This window comes from Symsagittifera roscoffensis, chromosome 1 (assembly GCF_963678635.1).
Source record: "Symsagittifera roscoffensis chromosome 1, txSymRosc1.1, whole genome shotgun sequence".
Taxonomy (NCBI): domain Eukaryota; kingdom Metazoa; phylum Xenacoelomorpha; order Acoela; family Convolutidae; genus Symsagittifera; species Symsagittifera roscoffensis.
Window position 1 is genome coordinate 17564518 of NC_087062.1, and position 15675 is coordinate 17580192.

General features: G+C 35.5%; 1 long non-coding RNA gene across 1 annotated transcript; it reads right to left on the reverse strand.

Moving 5' to 3' along the window:
• Window positions 1-5928: 5928 nt before the first annotated feature.
• LOC134856763 (uncharacterized) lies at window positions 5929-15275 on the reverse strand. The gene is made up of 3 exons (XR_010164844.1): window positions 14980-15275; window positions 6470-6560; window positions 5929-5993 (listed from the first exon to the last, which is right to left on the reverse strand). It is a non-coding gene; the product is annotated as an uncharacterized LOC134856763 (long non-coding RNA).
• Between the last annotated feature and the right edge of the window lie 400 nt (window positions 15276-15675).

The following is a 15675-nucleotide window of genomic DNA, read 5'->3' on the forward strand; positions in this document are numbered from 1 at the left end:
GTTACAAGAATCTTCCGGTAAGCGTTCCAAAAATGTTTCAAGAACGACGTTCCAAGAGAATGTTTTCTAAAATGTTCCGAGTGTCTCATTGCAGAGCGACGTTCTGATCACAATTTTCGGCAACGCAAAAATCCAGAGCATCATGGCAACCCAGATGAAGATTCAAGCAATCCACACGCTACCCCTTTTGAAAGTAACAAGTGTTTTAGTGTTGTTTTAGTGTTGTTACAAACTGGAACGTTTCAAAAACTTTTCTGAAACAATTCTGAGACCAACGTAATTTTTTCCGGATGTATGTCACTTGGAACTTTTCAAAAAATATTTCTGGAACAAAAGCAGTTCAACCATTGTATTTAGATTTGCCGACGGAGAAGTTCAACATGATAGACTCGTTTGCAGTTGGCAGTATGCACTGTGTATATCAAAAAACAGTTTGGCGATTCTTTGCTTTCTTGCAAGGCAAAACAGGCAAAAAGCAAGGAAAAACGACAATATCCATTTTGGAGTCGGCGTTTCAATCCTTTGGTCGCCGATACGGTTCAGTGAAGTTCCCCAAAGAGTTCACCAAGTCTCCTCGTACCTTCGAACATTTTGATAATTTCAAAGCAACAGAGCTACGAATGTTGTTAACTTATGGTGGAGATATGGTACTGCAACCAGAAGCGTCACAATACGTGACAATGGCATTCCGCTTTCTCTCCGTCGGTATTCGCATTTTGTCTGACAAAAGATTGTACGAAGTAAGTTTTTGCACGAAGTAAGTTTTGTAACATTCTTGGAACAACTTTGTTAAACCCACTACTAATATGTTTAAATTTACCGTGGTCTGGCATTGGGAACGTTTTTGGAATATTCTGGAAACATTTTATTTTAAGGTTCACAACGGTTCAGCTGAGTCTTTCCTTCAAAGCTTTCAACGAAATATGGAGTTTAAAGCACCGCAATTCTGCACCTTGGCTATTCATCTTCTTATTCACCTTCCCGAAGAATGCCTCCGATTTAGAACACTCAAAACATTCAGTTGCTTCAAGTATGAAAACACGTTGAAATACCTGAAATCGCTTAATCAGAGTCAAAAAGAACCGTTCATTCACCTGATAAAAAAGCTGCAAAACTCCTCGACATTCAAGTCAAATATCAGCCGATCAGGTGCAAGAATAGATAAAGCGTGCAAACCGATCACTGATTCGCCATATACCACTGAACAGATGCAATTTGCTCGATTACAAACTTAAAAATAGCGATTCTCAACTGATGAAGCAGATAGCTATTTCAGAGACGGTTCACGAGTGCTGCAGCTTCAGAGTATCGTTGGAACTATAGAAGGCAGTTACGAACAGATTTTTAAAACATTTCTAACAACACGCTCTGCTTTCCAGTTGCCTTTTGAGGCGAACAAGACATTTGAAAGTTCTGAAATTGATGATCTTGAAATCAAAGATCTCTCACAATGCTACTGCCAGTTGAAAGTGACCGACATAGCCTGTAAATATGTGGTCAACAAGTTTGGTTCAAAGCTAGTGGCTTATAGACTATTGAAGTAACTTGATAGACACGATCCTATCAAAACGTTCCCGTACCCTAGAGAGACACAGCACAGAAACATACTTAAAACATTCCTGAAATGTTCCGTAACGTTCCCGGGTACCCTAGAGAGACACGGCACAGAAACACATTGAAAACGTTCCCAAAATGTTCCATAACGTTCTAGTACCCTTTTTTGCCGCTAGAGGGCGACACCACAGGAACGTTTTCAATATGTTCCTGAAAATTTTCCAAAACGTTCTAGTACCCTTTTTTGCCGCTAAAAGACGACACCACAGGAACGTTTTCAAAAAATTCCCGAAATGTTTCCAAAACATTCTGGTACTCTTTTTCGCCGCTAGAGGGAGATAAAGATTATTGTATATATTATTGTACTACGTAATTTGTCAAAACTCATTTGCGAAAATCAGCTTGTTTGTTCTTCTTCATCTTTTTATGCATCAAACTGTCGATTTGTCGCTGGACCAGCAGTCAGTGGGACAGGGTTCAGGAGAGTATTGAGTTTGAAGTAAAATATAAAATCGCGGATTACGACGAGTTACCCGTAATTTTCAGACACATACGTGATTTGCTCAATATGACTTTACCGTACTCCGTTATGTTTTCGGCGATAAGACAGTTTCAACCGCTCCTAAGAGTTGGCTTTTGCCATCCACGACTTCCAATGCCATCCAGTGCTTGTGGCCCCCTAAAGGAAGAGTGTTGAAGGCAATCAAAGATTGCTTTCCACCAAACGAGGCCTGGAACAGAACTCAAGTACAGAAAGTTTACCAAGACGTCCCCGATCTTGAAACGGTAAGTTAATATCAACTGTTTTCAAAAATTGTTACAAAAACCCTTCAACTGTTTTTATGATTTTCTCGTTGTACGTTTCTGGATGGTTTCACGTGGCAAAAACGTTTCTGAAAGTTTTTAGAATGTTGGCAACGTTAGTACGTTTTAGAATGTTTTTAGAACGTTTTGAAAACATTAGTGTGTTATTTAGGGCCGAGAAATCGAGGCTTTGCACCTTGACGGACAACGAGAGACAGAGACCACAGAAGTGGAAAGCCAAAGTGGTTAGTCAAGGATCCATGGAGGACTTGGCTAGTTGCACTTCCTCTGACGCGGTTCTAGCCGTTAAGAAACCGAAAGCTCTGCCTCGTTTGAAAGATGACGTTGCGCTGGACAACCGAGTTCAACACGCTGCCAAAGATCCCCGGCAACGAAAGTTCTCTAAAGTGAGTGTTTCAAACATAATTCTAAGTACGTTGCTTATCGAAAACTATTGCAAAAATTATGAAGTTTCAAAAATGTTTTGAAGATGTTCCAAGAATGTTCCCTAACGATTGTTTTGTTCAGAATGCGCGGGACGATAGTGACATTGCGCTGGACAAGGACAACCCAGTTCAACACGCTTCCAAAGACCTTAGCAATCAATTGTCTAAAGTGAGAGTTTCAAACATAATTCTACGTACACTGTTTATCAAAAACTGTTGCAAAATTGATGAAGTTTCAAGAATGTTTTGAAGATGTTTCAAGAATGTTCCAGTTCCAAGAATGTTCCAGTTCCAAGAATGTTCCCTAACGATTGTTTTCCTTAAAGTTTCCTCCAAGTTCCACAACAGAAAACAATTGTGAATGATCTTGATGATGATGAGGATGAACCTGAGGAGGATCTACCTAAAAGTCCCGCTACACCATCGGGTGAATCCGTCAACGACGACCTTCACAACTTCTCTCTGTCGCAATTGAATGTAAATTTCTAATGAAAGTTTCCAGAACATTCCCAGAACACAATATATAAAAAAATTTCGCAAGCTATAAATGAAAACGTTTTTGGAACGTTTTGAAAACGGTTTTTACTGTTCTTACTGTAGTGTTCTTTTCCAGCCCTCCTTTCTTGTGGACCCAACGGCCGAGGCCTTAGATGCCATATTGAAGAAGCTGAAATGCATGGACGGGCGACTGCAGCGGGTGGAAGGGCAACTAGTGCGCGTAGAAGAAGGCATCGAGCGCATCGAGGATAGTTTCGCCCTCAACAACTCCCGAAAAACTCAAGGCGATGACGCCGTCAAAGCAATGTCCAAGCTTCCACTGTTGACCGTTGAAGCCTTCCATGCGTTTGACAGACAACTTGCCAAAAACACATCGGTGAGAACTACGATAAATGTTCCAGAAACGTTTCAGACATGTTCTCAGTTTGTTAATTGTGTTTCACTGGAAAATCTTCAATGTTCTAAGAATGTTCCAGAAACGTTTCAGACACTTTCTCAGTTTGTTTCAGCTGAAGCAGATGCTGAAAAAGGAAATCAAGTGTTATCCGGTAAAGAAACGTTCACGATGTGCCCTGGAGCTTGTGATGGAGCCCTCAGTCATTGCGCGCTTCCGGTACCCAAGGCAAACCACCACTTCCTTCGATGCTTCGAGAAAACAACATTAGCTGAAATTATTATCAGTGCAAATGAGACTGATGGCATGTCGGCAGACGAAACGAGAAAGACGTTGTCACAGTGTTTCCGCAAGAACCCTGTCTACCAATCAGCGACTACTAATGTGCAGACACCTCAGTGAATTTAGACTGAACTTTTGATTGTTTCTGTCTTATTTGATTTGGTGTTCAACTTTATAACTTCTGAATTTCAAATTGTTTAGTTTATCTGATGTTTTTTCCAAGAACCTCAGTAGGTTCCAGATCGACTTCAAAACGTTCTCGGAACGTCCTCAGAGAATAGGACGAAACAATTCCAAAACATTCCACGATAATGCTCCGGCATGTTTCTGAAACGTTTTTAGTTGTTGAACGAAACATTTCCAAAACATTCCACGATAATGCTCCAGCATGTTTCTCAAACGTTCTTAATTGTTGTTCCAGAATGTTCCGAAAAAAATCTCCAATTTTGTTCCAAAAACGTTCTTCTGTAATGTTTGTGAATGTTCTCAGAACATTCCAACGTACATTCCTAAAACGTTCCTGAAACGTATTGAGATCCTGCTAGAGAAAAATTTAAGAATGTTTTTGAAATGCTAATTCAGAACGATAGTTCCGTTAGGTTTAGAAACATGTTCCAAAAACTTTCCTAATGTAGAAAAACGAAAGTATACCACAGACCCGGAACGATTGAGGGGTTGAAATATTGAGGGGTTGAAAAGTGTTCCAAAGTTGTTCTTAGAACGTTTAGCAAACGTTCCGATGAAAATCCCAGAACGTCAAAAAAATTCCCCGGATGCCGCACTACACATGGAACGTTCCTGGAACATTCTGGAACGTTCCACACAATTTCCATAAATAGCAGCAGTCGGAAAGCCGAATGACCGTTCCATTTTTATCCAATCAGGGTTTGAAAACTGTTCCACAAGTGTTCCAGGAACGTTCCGGAACGTTCCAACTGCCGAACTTAACCATGTGAACATACGACATAAATACTCGGCGTTCCGACTTCTCAAAATGATTTGGAACGTTCTGGAACATTCTTGCAACACTTATGGAACACCCAATTGTTTTTGGGTATCATATTGAAGTATACATACCTATATATCATACCTTGTGATATATCATTTTGAACTAATCATATTGTGATCAATAAAAATTTCTAGTGTCGAGTAAAACCTAGTTTTACTTGGGTAGCGTTAGTTTATTATGAGTTTTAAGCTCCTTTTCAGAATCAAATTGTTCAAAAACTCAAAAAACTGCAGAGAAAAAATTTTGATTTTTTTTTTTCATTTTTCTAGTCATTTTTCGACAAAAACTGTTTTCCAAATTGCTGATTTTTGCGAATATGCCTAACCTCTAGTTTTTCGTTCAGTTGCTTTTTCACACCACGCGGAAACAACGGCACTATTTTGAAAAACTTTTCTGTTTTTTCAAGACTATAGTCGGATCATTCTCTGCTACTTGCACAGTAACCGACTATCCTTGTTCTTTTTGTGACTTTCGCAAAAAAACTCATGCATTTTTCTAATATTTTTAGATTGCTAGAAACCTTTTATGGAAAATTTAGTGGTTGGTTGAAAATTTAGTGACTGCATTCAAATAGAGGTTTGAGTATTCGATTTGGGTGAGCAATCATGTCGTGAAGAAAAAATAATAGTGATCCTCGAACAGTGACGGGATATTTTTACTTACTCCTTCCTAAATGCTAACTTTCGACCACGAAGACGAACCAGAGGTTCGCACCCTTTGCGATGCAACTCAGAGTAAAAAAATAGGACTAAAAATGCCAGAAAAACTACATTGAAAAAAAATATATATCTAAAAATGTGTCTCGGTTGATGTTTTTTAAAGATATTGTTCCTTTCAAAAAAAAGGAATAGAGCGGAAGAAATAAGAAGAGCTCGTGACATTAAAATTAATTTTGTTGGTATAAAGAAAAGAAGATTCTAAAGCTTTCAACATGATGATTCCTAAGATTGAACGCGTCAGCTTGATCAGCGCAATATCCTGTTTTGGTTGCAGCTCCATTTGAAATCTGTAAAACAAACAAATTTTGCTTAATGAAAAACAGTAAGAAGAATTTAAAAAAGAATCGTAAATTCTAGCCGGATGCTCTATAAGCAATAGCAAAGAACGCTCTGTACGCAATATTCACTGGAAACTAATTTAAAACTTTCTGTCAAACTTTCCATCGCTATGAGTGAGTTAAAATATACTTAAATAGTGATTGAATTGAATGGTTTCGAGTGATTTAGATGACTGTCAGTTCTCGCTGCCGTATTTTTATCTAAAAAACGGGAGTATTTAAAGTTTTCTTGACAGAGCGAGAATTGTTTGAAACTTTTTTGAACCCGAATGATCGTTCAGAGAACAACACGGAATTAACATCTCATAGTTGCGAACGCAGCATTTTTGAAACAACAACTAAAATGAAATCTAAAATGAAACCCAGCAAAAAGCAAAACAGTTATAGTTTTGCTGCTGTTGAAAATATATAAGATTCTTTCTTACCCATATGGAATGAACCATTTTTGAACAGAATAGAAGAACATTTCGCCCAGTATTCGTGAATAATCACCAATCTCCACCAGAATTCTAGTGGCTATAAAATTAAAGCTCTGTTTTTAAAATTAATAGTTTTCTCCATCAGAAAACTTTGGCCTTTATAACGTTTTCAGGAATACAAAAAAAATGAATTTCACCACAACTTTTTTCATTACGAGGCCAAACTGTGCACTGGATAGGAGCCCGTACCGAGAAAATTCTTTATTTCTGACCTGAAATATTTTGTATCTAATCTAATTTCTGGTCAGAAATTCTTTTTGAAATGTTTAAATAAAGCATGGATTTTCTTTGAATACTTTATTTCTAATCCTAATTCTGATCAGAAATTAGCTAAACCTAGGCAATTTCTAGCTAAAAAAAAGTCTAATGGTGGGTCTCGAACCCCCGACCACCTGATTTCTGGATATGGCTCTATCCACTAGGCTACAGCCCTGTAAACAGTTCAATAGTTTTACGAGAATAACAATCTTATAACAAGTGTAACTTTGCATTATATTCGCTACTGCTATTGGGTATACTCGAATCATGTTTATCTCGTTGCGGTTGAACAGTGAACTGATTTCTGGTTATTTCTTTCCAGAAACTGTTTGTTTCTAAACTAGAAAAGAAATAGATCACTTCTTCACGGAAAATACGAGAAAACCAGGCTAGATAATCTACATAGAATTTCTATCTAGAAAAACAGCTTCTGTTGGGTACGGGAGCACAATTTTGTGTCTGTATGTTCCTGGAATCCAGAGACAAGTCTTTAAACATGTGAAAATTTTGTCGGAACGATCAAAGAAAATTAAAGAACAAAAGAAGAACAAAGGGATCGTCCTTTTTGCGGAAGCCGCTTACAATGCACAAAATGCACAGTTTGGCCTCGTAATGTTCTATAAAAGAAACAAAATTTTTCATGCTGAAACAAAAGTGCAAATAGCACAAATAAATTTGTAAAATTTAAGGTAAGATATTGAAAGGTATACACCCAGTAAAATTTAAACCGTAGAAACTTCGTTTAAAAAACGAAGAAAGATACATTTTTTTCGAATGTTTATTGCTTGGTTTGCTCTGTTTTCATGTGACCACATAGGCTAAAAAATTGCTATCCCATTTCAATTATGCAGTTAGGTAGCTCACGTTGATTGAAAAAATTAGCTGACATCAATTTTTTACATCGTTTAATTTCAATCCGCACTGGAGTTCTATGGATAATAATCAATTATTGTTACTATTGCTTACAGCAATTAAATTCATTTTGAATTCGCTATAATCGACTATAATGAATAATAATACCTTCTTCCTAAACTCAGTTTGATATTTTCAGAAGTTTTTCAGTAAATTCAAAGTTTGACTGTTGCTTGTGCAAAACATACAATGGATTTCTAAAGCAACACTTGCTTTATTGGGAAAACAGTTATTTTGTTTCCTATTTTTTACTAGTAATTTTCCCTGATTTCTCATACGTTGTTTTAGCTGCTTAGATTTTGCTGCAATTGCGAATAGTTTTCCAACAAATTTCTACACATAATAACTTTTAGAAACTCTTAGAATCCATAATTCTAGTTCGTGAAAAAAATGGAATATAATTTATTTCAAAATCAAGAAGATTATTTATATTTCAGTCTAATTGAATTGTTTTGGCTATTAAATAAACCATAAAACTCGGTTTTTATCTTGAAACTCCAGTGGAAAACTTCTACTGCGGCAAACATTATTGAGACAATTTTTTAAGCTTTACAACATCCCAGAAATGTAAGCTAACCTTCAAAAACAAGTACTTTTAAGATTAAAGGCAAAACTATTTGCAAAACCATTTTTCTGTTTTTTTTTTCTTAAAAAGCGTTTTGGGGGAAATCCACTCGTAGATCTCCTTACATCTCCGTACTTTTGTATAATCCAGGGGCTGCTCTTCAGCCAATCTGCTTACTTGTAACAAAATAGTGCAAGTTAAGGCCGTTGAAGTAGAAAGACTAATAGTTTTTTTAGAAAAAATGTTCTGTAAAATTTGTGCTCACAAATCCAGGTTCGAACGAATAAAAAAAACTAAAGAAAGGTTGGATATTTTGTTTCTCGGAACAACAGATACTTTGGAAGCAATGAAACATCATAAAAATGCCCAATATGGCGGAAAATTGTTTTCTTAGTTTCAAACTTGAATATTAGTTAATCGATTCTTCACGACGCAAAAAGCAAGTTTTTTCTGTATCACTGACTTTTTCAAAACTTGGGCTGGGATCTTAGTACTCAAAGTTGATTGGTTGAAATAAATTCCATTAAAGAAGTCTGTGATTTTTTATTTGAAAAAAAAAAACTCAATCAACATTTTGATGATTTTGTTTTTGGCAGAAAAGGCCCCGAATAAAACAGAAAAGGCCCCGAATAAAAAAGTATGCATATGAAACAGAGCATTCTAACTTACAAAAAAGAAAAGCTTGAGCTACACAATTCGGAAACGTTAAAAATGACAAGTTAAATGTTTTCTATAAATCGCAAAATTATCTTACCGTTTGCTCCAGCAAAAATTACAAAGAAATGGTATCAATGAAATAGCACTTTTTTATCAACTAAAACTTCGTTTCCAAAAAATTTTTAAGAAGACTTTGAAAAGTAACAGAAACTTTGAAAACTGTTCGCTGTGCAAACAAAACGATGAAATCCAGCTTCTACACAGGCGAAAGCAAACATTACAAAATCTAGTAAGTCAAAAAGAGAGTTTGAAAAACATTTCTTAAAAATCAGGTCTTCCAAATTTTTCATATGTTTGTCGCGGATTGTTTCAACAAAAAATGGTTTGTTAAATCAAAAAATGATTTGTCCCAAAAAGCAATTGAGTATCAAATTAGCAACAAAATAAACAAAACGAAACAGTAACGATGCCGACAATATTTGAGCAAACACCAGTTGAAACTCAAACGACATAATATTAAATTTCGATCATCAACCGATACGAGGCCATTAAAATGACATGCTAAAAGCCAAAATTTTTTAAGCCAAACACAAAGAGAAAAAATCTTATAAAATTGGAATTCGTATATTTACAACCAAAAAAAAAAAACTTCGACAGGCGAATCGTGGCATCGAACAACTTGAGATACATAAACGAATATGCCAAGATTCGAAAGATAATTTGGCTCTTATGAAGAAAAAATTAAGTGAATTTTGTTGAAGAAATCGTCGGCTGAAAACTCTTATAGCAATTCTTATAGGACTCAATTACCCAAAACATAGAGGACTCAGGTTACACAAACTCCATTCATTTCTTTCTGATAACTATCAGATGGAAAGGAAACAAAAAAATTGAGGTTTCGGTTCCAAAATCATGATCCAAAACATGCAAAACTCAGCAACAAACTTCTGAAAATCTTGGAACCAAACAGACTGCATATCCATCAAGAACATCTGGATTGATCAAAAGATTTTTCTATTGCTTGCTTAAAACAAAGATCAGAATGAACGAAAAAAACCAACATTGAAATCTCAAAAAACTTGAACACAAAAACTTCAAACTGATACTGCAAAACAAAATTTGCAGAAAAAATAAAATTTTAACAGCCTATTAAATTAACCCAATTACATCAATATTTTCTTATATGACGCTAATACGCAATGGTAAGGTAGCTGAAAGAAAAATAAAGACACCCGCCAAATACCTGCGTAGACAAAACAACCAAGTCAAAATTTTTCATGTCAATCAAGTCCGCAAAAATTTCCGGTAATTAATTTAGGACATTTATTTTAGAAGTTTTACTTAAGATTAATTTAGAAAAATGTTGTAAAATTGAACAATACCCTGTGCCATCACCTTGAAGGGTTTTGAACCGAGGTTGTTCAAAATCAAATTTTGATACTAAGTTGTTTTCAGATAACCGCAAACATTATCAAAGCAATAAAAAATCAGAAACAGTGCCTTAAAAAATTTAAATAATTATTTAAATTAAATAAAAATCGCTCAAAGTTTTTTCTGTTCAAACTGAATGTTTCAGCGTGTATTAAAAAACGTGTTAAAAAGCGTGAATAAAAAAATTTTGCGCGTATTAGGATTTTCGAATTAAATTAAACAATTAATTGAATAGAAGTTTCTGAAAAAAACTGTAAATAAGCCGAAAATTCGGCCGAAATCAACGACGCCAACAAAAAAAATTTTACATCTAAGAAATTTTAGGCAGTGGATTCAGTAACGCATTAACTCCAGACACAGTAACAAGGAGTGTTAAACGGGCAATATGCTGAAAATGGAGTTATCCTGAAGTTATCCTGAAGTTATTTACGGGAAACCAAAGTCAAGTACCAGATTGCAATACCCTTGCTTACCGCAAGAGTAAAAACACAGGATAATCATAAAGCAGACAGGCTCAAAATGAGTTTTTACTTCTGTCAACCAACAGACATGAGAAATGAATCTGTGATACTTGCGAACAAAAATTCTATCTTCCGATTTGTTAACGCCTGTTAATCGCAATTTTAGTAATTAATTGAGCTAGCAAACAAAACAGAAAAAAAACAGTAGCAAATCAAATTACCAACTATTTTTTTTATTTTTGCTGGAACGTTTCTCAGGAATAAAATAAGAATTTTTTCGCAAGAAAAATCTTGTGATAATTGCAGAATTGCACGTTGGCAGATATACGTCAGTTTTAAAAATCTACTTTAAGTAACTGGATGTCGTGCAATAAAACAAAAAAGTCTTCAGGACAAAATAAAGTTTTTCAAATGTTTCACCTTTATCACCTTTTTTTCTCCTTTATCAGGATTTAGAAATAATTTGAAATCGGGCTCCAAAATATGTATTGCCATTTCAAAAATTGTAAGATTGATCAAAAACCAGAAGATATCAGGTTGGATATGAGTGATCAATGCAACCTTTCTACCTTAAGGTCAAATTTCAGTCTAAAAACGGAACGAGAAACTTTAAGACCAGTCTTAGAAAATTCTTTATCGAAATCAAATGACAATTCGAAGCTTCTTATAGTAATTCTGTGAGGCTCATTGAGAGAAACAAATAACTCGTAGAAAAATGGAAGCTTATTTTTTTTGGATTTACTAAACAATCGCCCTCCCAATGGTATCTACTAAAGAAATGCCAATCTTAATAAAAAGCAGTAAATTTGCACTAGAACAATGTTTATAAACTTCGATATTTGCTGCATTCTGATTGGTCGAACAAAAATTATTAAAAATTGCTCCCTTCTTGAAAAGCGGGGGAGGGGAGGGGAGGGAATAATTGTTATCTAGATCTCTTTAATAATGTCAGCCCCTTATAAATAGGAATCAGGATCAGGGGCGGATTTAAGATAGGATTTACCGAGCTCTCCAAAAGCACTAAAAAGACCATTTTGTCAAATTTTCCTGCACCGCAGGCAAAATTTTGAAAAAAAAGATGCCGAAAAAACAGGCCGAAAAAACTTTGACCAAAATATCGCGTTTTTTTGGCGCGCGCTCGTCTCTTAAAATTAATTTATATGGGCTCCTTTAGAAAATTTTTAAGTTCAAAAATGGATAACTTAAAGTGATACAGAGGGGGACAGCAAGGGGTCGAATCCCAGATGGGGGAGGAGAAAGCATCCGCCACCCCGCCCTAAATCCGGCCCTGATCAGAATATGACAGAACTAACATATAAATTAAGCTCTTTGATGTTTGTAGGATTTATACTAACATCCCAAGACAGCTTTTTATTATTTTTCTGAAATTCTTGCTACACTCAGCTGTTTTCCGAGAAAAATTTTATCAATTTACAATTTTTCATGTTAAATCACAGCATCACTCTGATATTTACGAAAACTAGTTATATAAATGTTGACAATTCGCACTGATTAAGGTACGGATTAAATACTAATAAGAATAGGCCATTTCAATTATTTTCACACATCCCAGACTAGTATATTTTGTTAGGTACTTTTGGGACTAACGAAGCTTTTGTGATTCAAAGCCTTTTTATCGACGCGATACCACTAATGCAGCCAAAATCGGCCAGTCTGCGGTAAATCTGAAGCTAAAAATCTTTCACGCTATCATGGCTCTGCCGAGATATAAAAAACGCGATCTCAAAGCAAACGCCTTACAACTATGCTGAGCGCATTTCTATCAGCAAAAAAACTTCGTAAGATTGTTCAAAAACCAGATATCAGGTTAGACATGAGTGATCAATGCAAGCACTTCTACCTGAAGGTCAAATTTCAGTCTAAAAACGAAACGAGAAACTTTCCGACCAGTTGTTCTAGACAATCATATTTCTTGGAAAATTCTTAATCGAAATCAAATTACGCTTCAAATCTTCTTATAATAATTCTGTGAGGCACATTGAGAGAAGACAGAGCAATTTAGTTAAAACAAATCCCTCGTTGAGAAAGTAATGCTCACTTTTTTAGATGCTCACTTTTTTAAACAATCGCCCTCCCAAAAGTATCTACTAAAGAACTGCCAACGTTAATTAAAAGCAGTAAATTTGCACTAGCACAATTCATATGAACTTCGATATTTGCTGCATTCTGATTGGTCGAACGAAAATTCATAAAAATTGCCCACTCCTTGAAAGGCGGGGGGGAGGGGGTAATTGTTAAGAAGATCTCTTTTTTAATGTCAGCCACTCATTCCGAGCTCCTCCAAAACACTGAAAAAAGGCCATTTTGGTCAAATTTTCTGCTCCGCAGTCACATTTTTGAAAAAAAAAACAGGCCAAAAAAGGCGTTTTTAGGCAAATTATCAAAAAATTTGACCAAAAAATAAAATTAGTTTATAATGGCGCCTTTAGAAAATTTTTAGGGTCAAAAATGGATAACTTTAAATAATACAAAGGGGGACAGCAGGGTGTCGAATCCCTGAGGGGGGAGAAGACGTTCGCCACCCACGTTGAATCCGGCCCTGATCAGAATATGACAGAACTAACATATAATTCAAGCTCTTTGATGTTTGTAGGATTTATACCACAAAATCATGATAGCTTATTATTTTTCTGAAATTCTTGCTACACTGAGCTGTGTTTAGCAAGAAAATTTTTATCAATTTACTATTTCTTATGTTAAACCATAGCATCACGCTGATATTTACGATAACTGTTAATATAAAGATTGACAATTCGCACTGATTAAGGTACAGTTAAAATACGAATAAGAAGAGGCCGTTTCAATAATTTTCCCACATTCCAGACTGATTTATTTTGTTGAGCGTTTTTGTGACTAACGAGGCTTTTGTGATTCCAAGCCATTTTATTGACGCGATACCACTAATGCAGCCACAACCGGCCAGTCTGCGGTAATTCTGAAGCCAAAGGTCTTTTACGCTTTCATGGCTATGGCGAGATATAAAAAACGCGATCTCAAAGCAAACGACTTACCACTATACTGAGCGCATTTCTATCAGCCAGTTAAAATTGACACGCTTGCGTGCTAGCGTGAAAAAAAAATCACTTTCATTTAATTTTGTGTTCGCCAAGTACACATACAACCCAATTAACTAATTTAAGCAAAGCAGGTTGAGTACACCGAGGTGAAGCAAAGCCTAGCACCACTTGCAATACAACGCAATCATAGCATTGAATGCTGGTGAGTATAAAATTGGAAGTCAAAAATTACAAAAAAAAATTGAAGCTAAATCAACAAAAAGTAAATCTCGGTTGATATTCAATTTCAGTCACAAAACAAAATCAGCAGCTTTAAGAAAGTGATTAGATTGCTTACCGAGCATCCAATAAGACGAAAATACTGCGCTAGACGTCCCTCAGCCGAAAACAAAAAAAAACAGAAATCAAAAATATCTTAAGCTTTAGGCTAATAAATTTCAAAATTCGATGTTTTGGCTCAAAACTCCTCTTGAAACTTACAAAAATATTTCATTTTTTGAAATGATACATTAGAAGGCGATGAAGCCGATGTAACCTTATCCAAAACCAATTAGCAAAATAAATAAAAAAAATTACCGTATTGAAAGTCAAGATTCAGTTCAAAAGTTCAGAACGTATTGAAAGTCAGTTCATAAATTTGCAAGAAACAGAACGACGTTCATTTATATTAAAAATTGTTTCAATCAGAATATGGAAAAAATCATCATTGGAAATTCAGCCGACAAAAAGTAAGAGACAAACAATTGTCCAAAGATATCAGACATTCGAAATCCAGCCGACAAAAATAGGCAGACACAAAATCCGACTATTCCGAATTTCAGAAATGTTTCAAATTAATACGTATCGAAAAAACCAAGGGCCCACCGGAACTCGAACCCCAAATCTAAGAATCACAAGGCACACGCGTTACAGCTCGCTAGATCAAGTGAGAAGGGGCCGCGAAGGTATTGAGGTTCCGCAATAAACCAAGAAGAATTTGCTAGATTTGTAAGAAAGTTCGTTTACGGTAAATCTAGTTCCCGATTAAAGTCACTTGCTCTCTAAGTGAAAACATCTTACGTATTTTGTCATGAGAATTGACAAGGGTGCAAAAGAGTTAAAGACTTCAGCTAGCTGAAACTAGGTTTGACTTACGTTCAATCCTTATAACACAATGTGCAGCAGTAATGACCCACTTCCTGCCAATAATTGCACCACCACAAAAATCATCTCTGTAAAGAAACCGAACTCGTACGAAAAACCTTCTATTGAAGGTCGGAAAGCCATTTATTATCGAAGCTTCCAGAGAATTCGTTATATTGAAAGAGTTTTCAGAACTATTTTGTTCTTTTTTGGAGTACGGGTAGGAAAGAGATTCAAGAACAATAATCCAAACTGTAACTAGCTGGATAAACTTCATCATTTGTTGAAGTAATCGTTGATCAAGTTGATATTATACTAGTTGATATTATACTTGTTGATATTATACTACAGATCTCAAGTTAACGAGCTTCGCTTCAAAATATTTGCTCTGAAATTGCTCTTCGGAACACTCTTTTAACATAGCCAACTAACTGTTGAAAAAGAATTATGAACGCAAGTAAACAGAAAAAAAAACACGGACTTTGTTGAAAAAATCTCAACTTTCGAAGTTCAAAGAAAAAAAAACAGATGTCTTTTAAGCTCTTTGAATTTCTAAAAAAAATCTATTATTGGCCCTTTTTTGATAACATCAACCCAATTTGACAAAACTGGATCAACGGGTAAAGTTATTATTATGCAGGAAATCTTGAAATTAAATTCCTTTATCGAAACTAGGAATAGTTCACGTTTTTTATCGCCAATTCCATG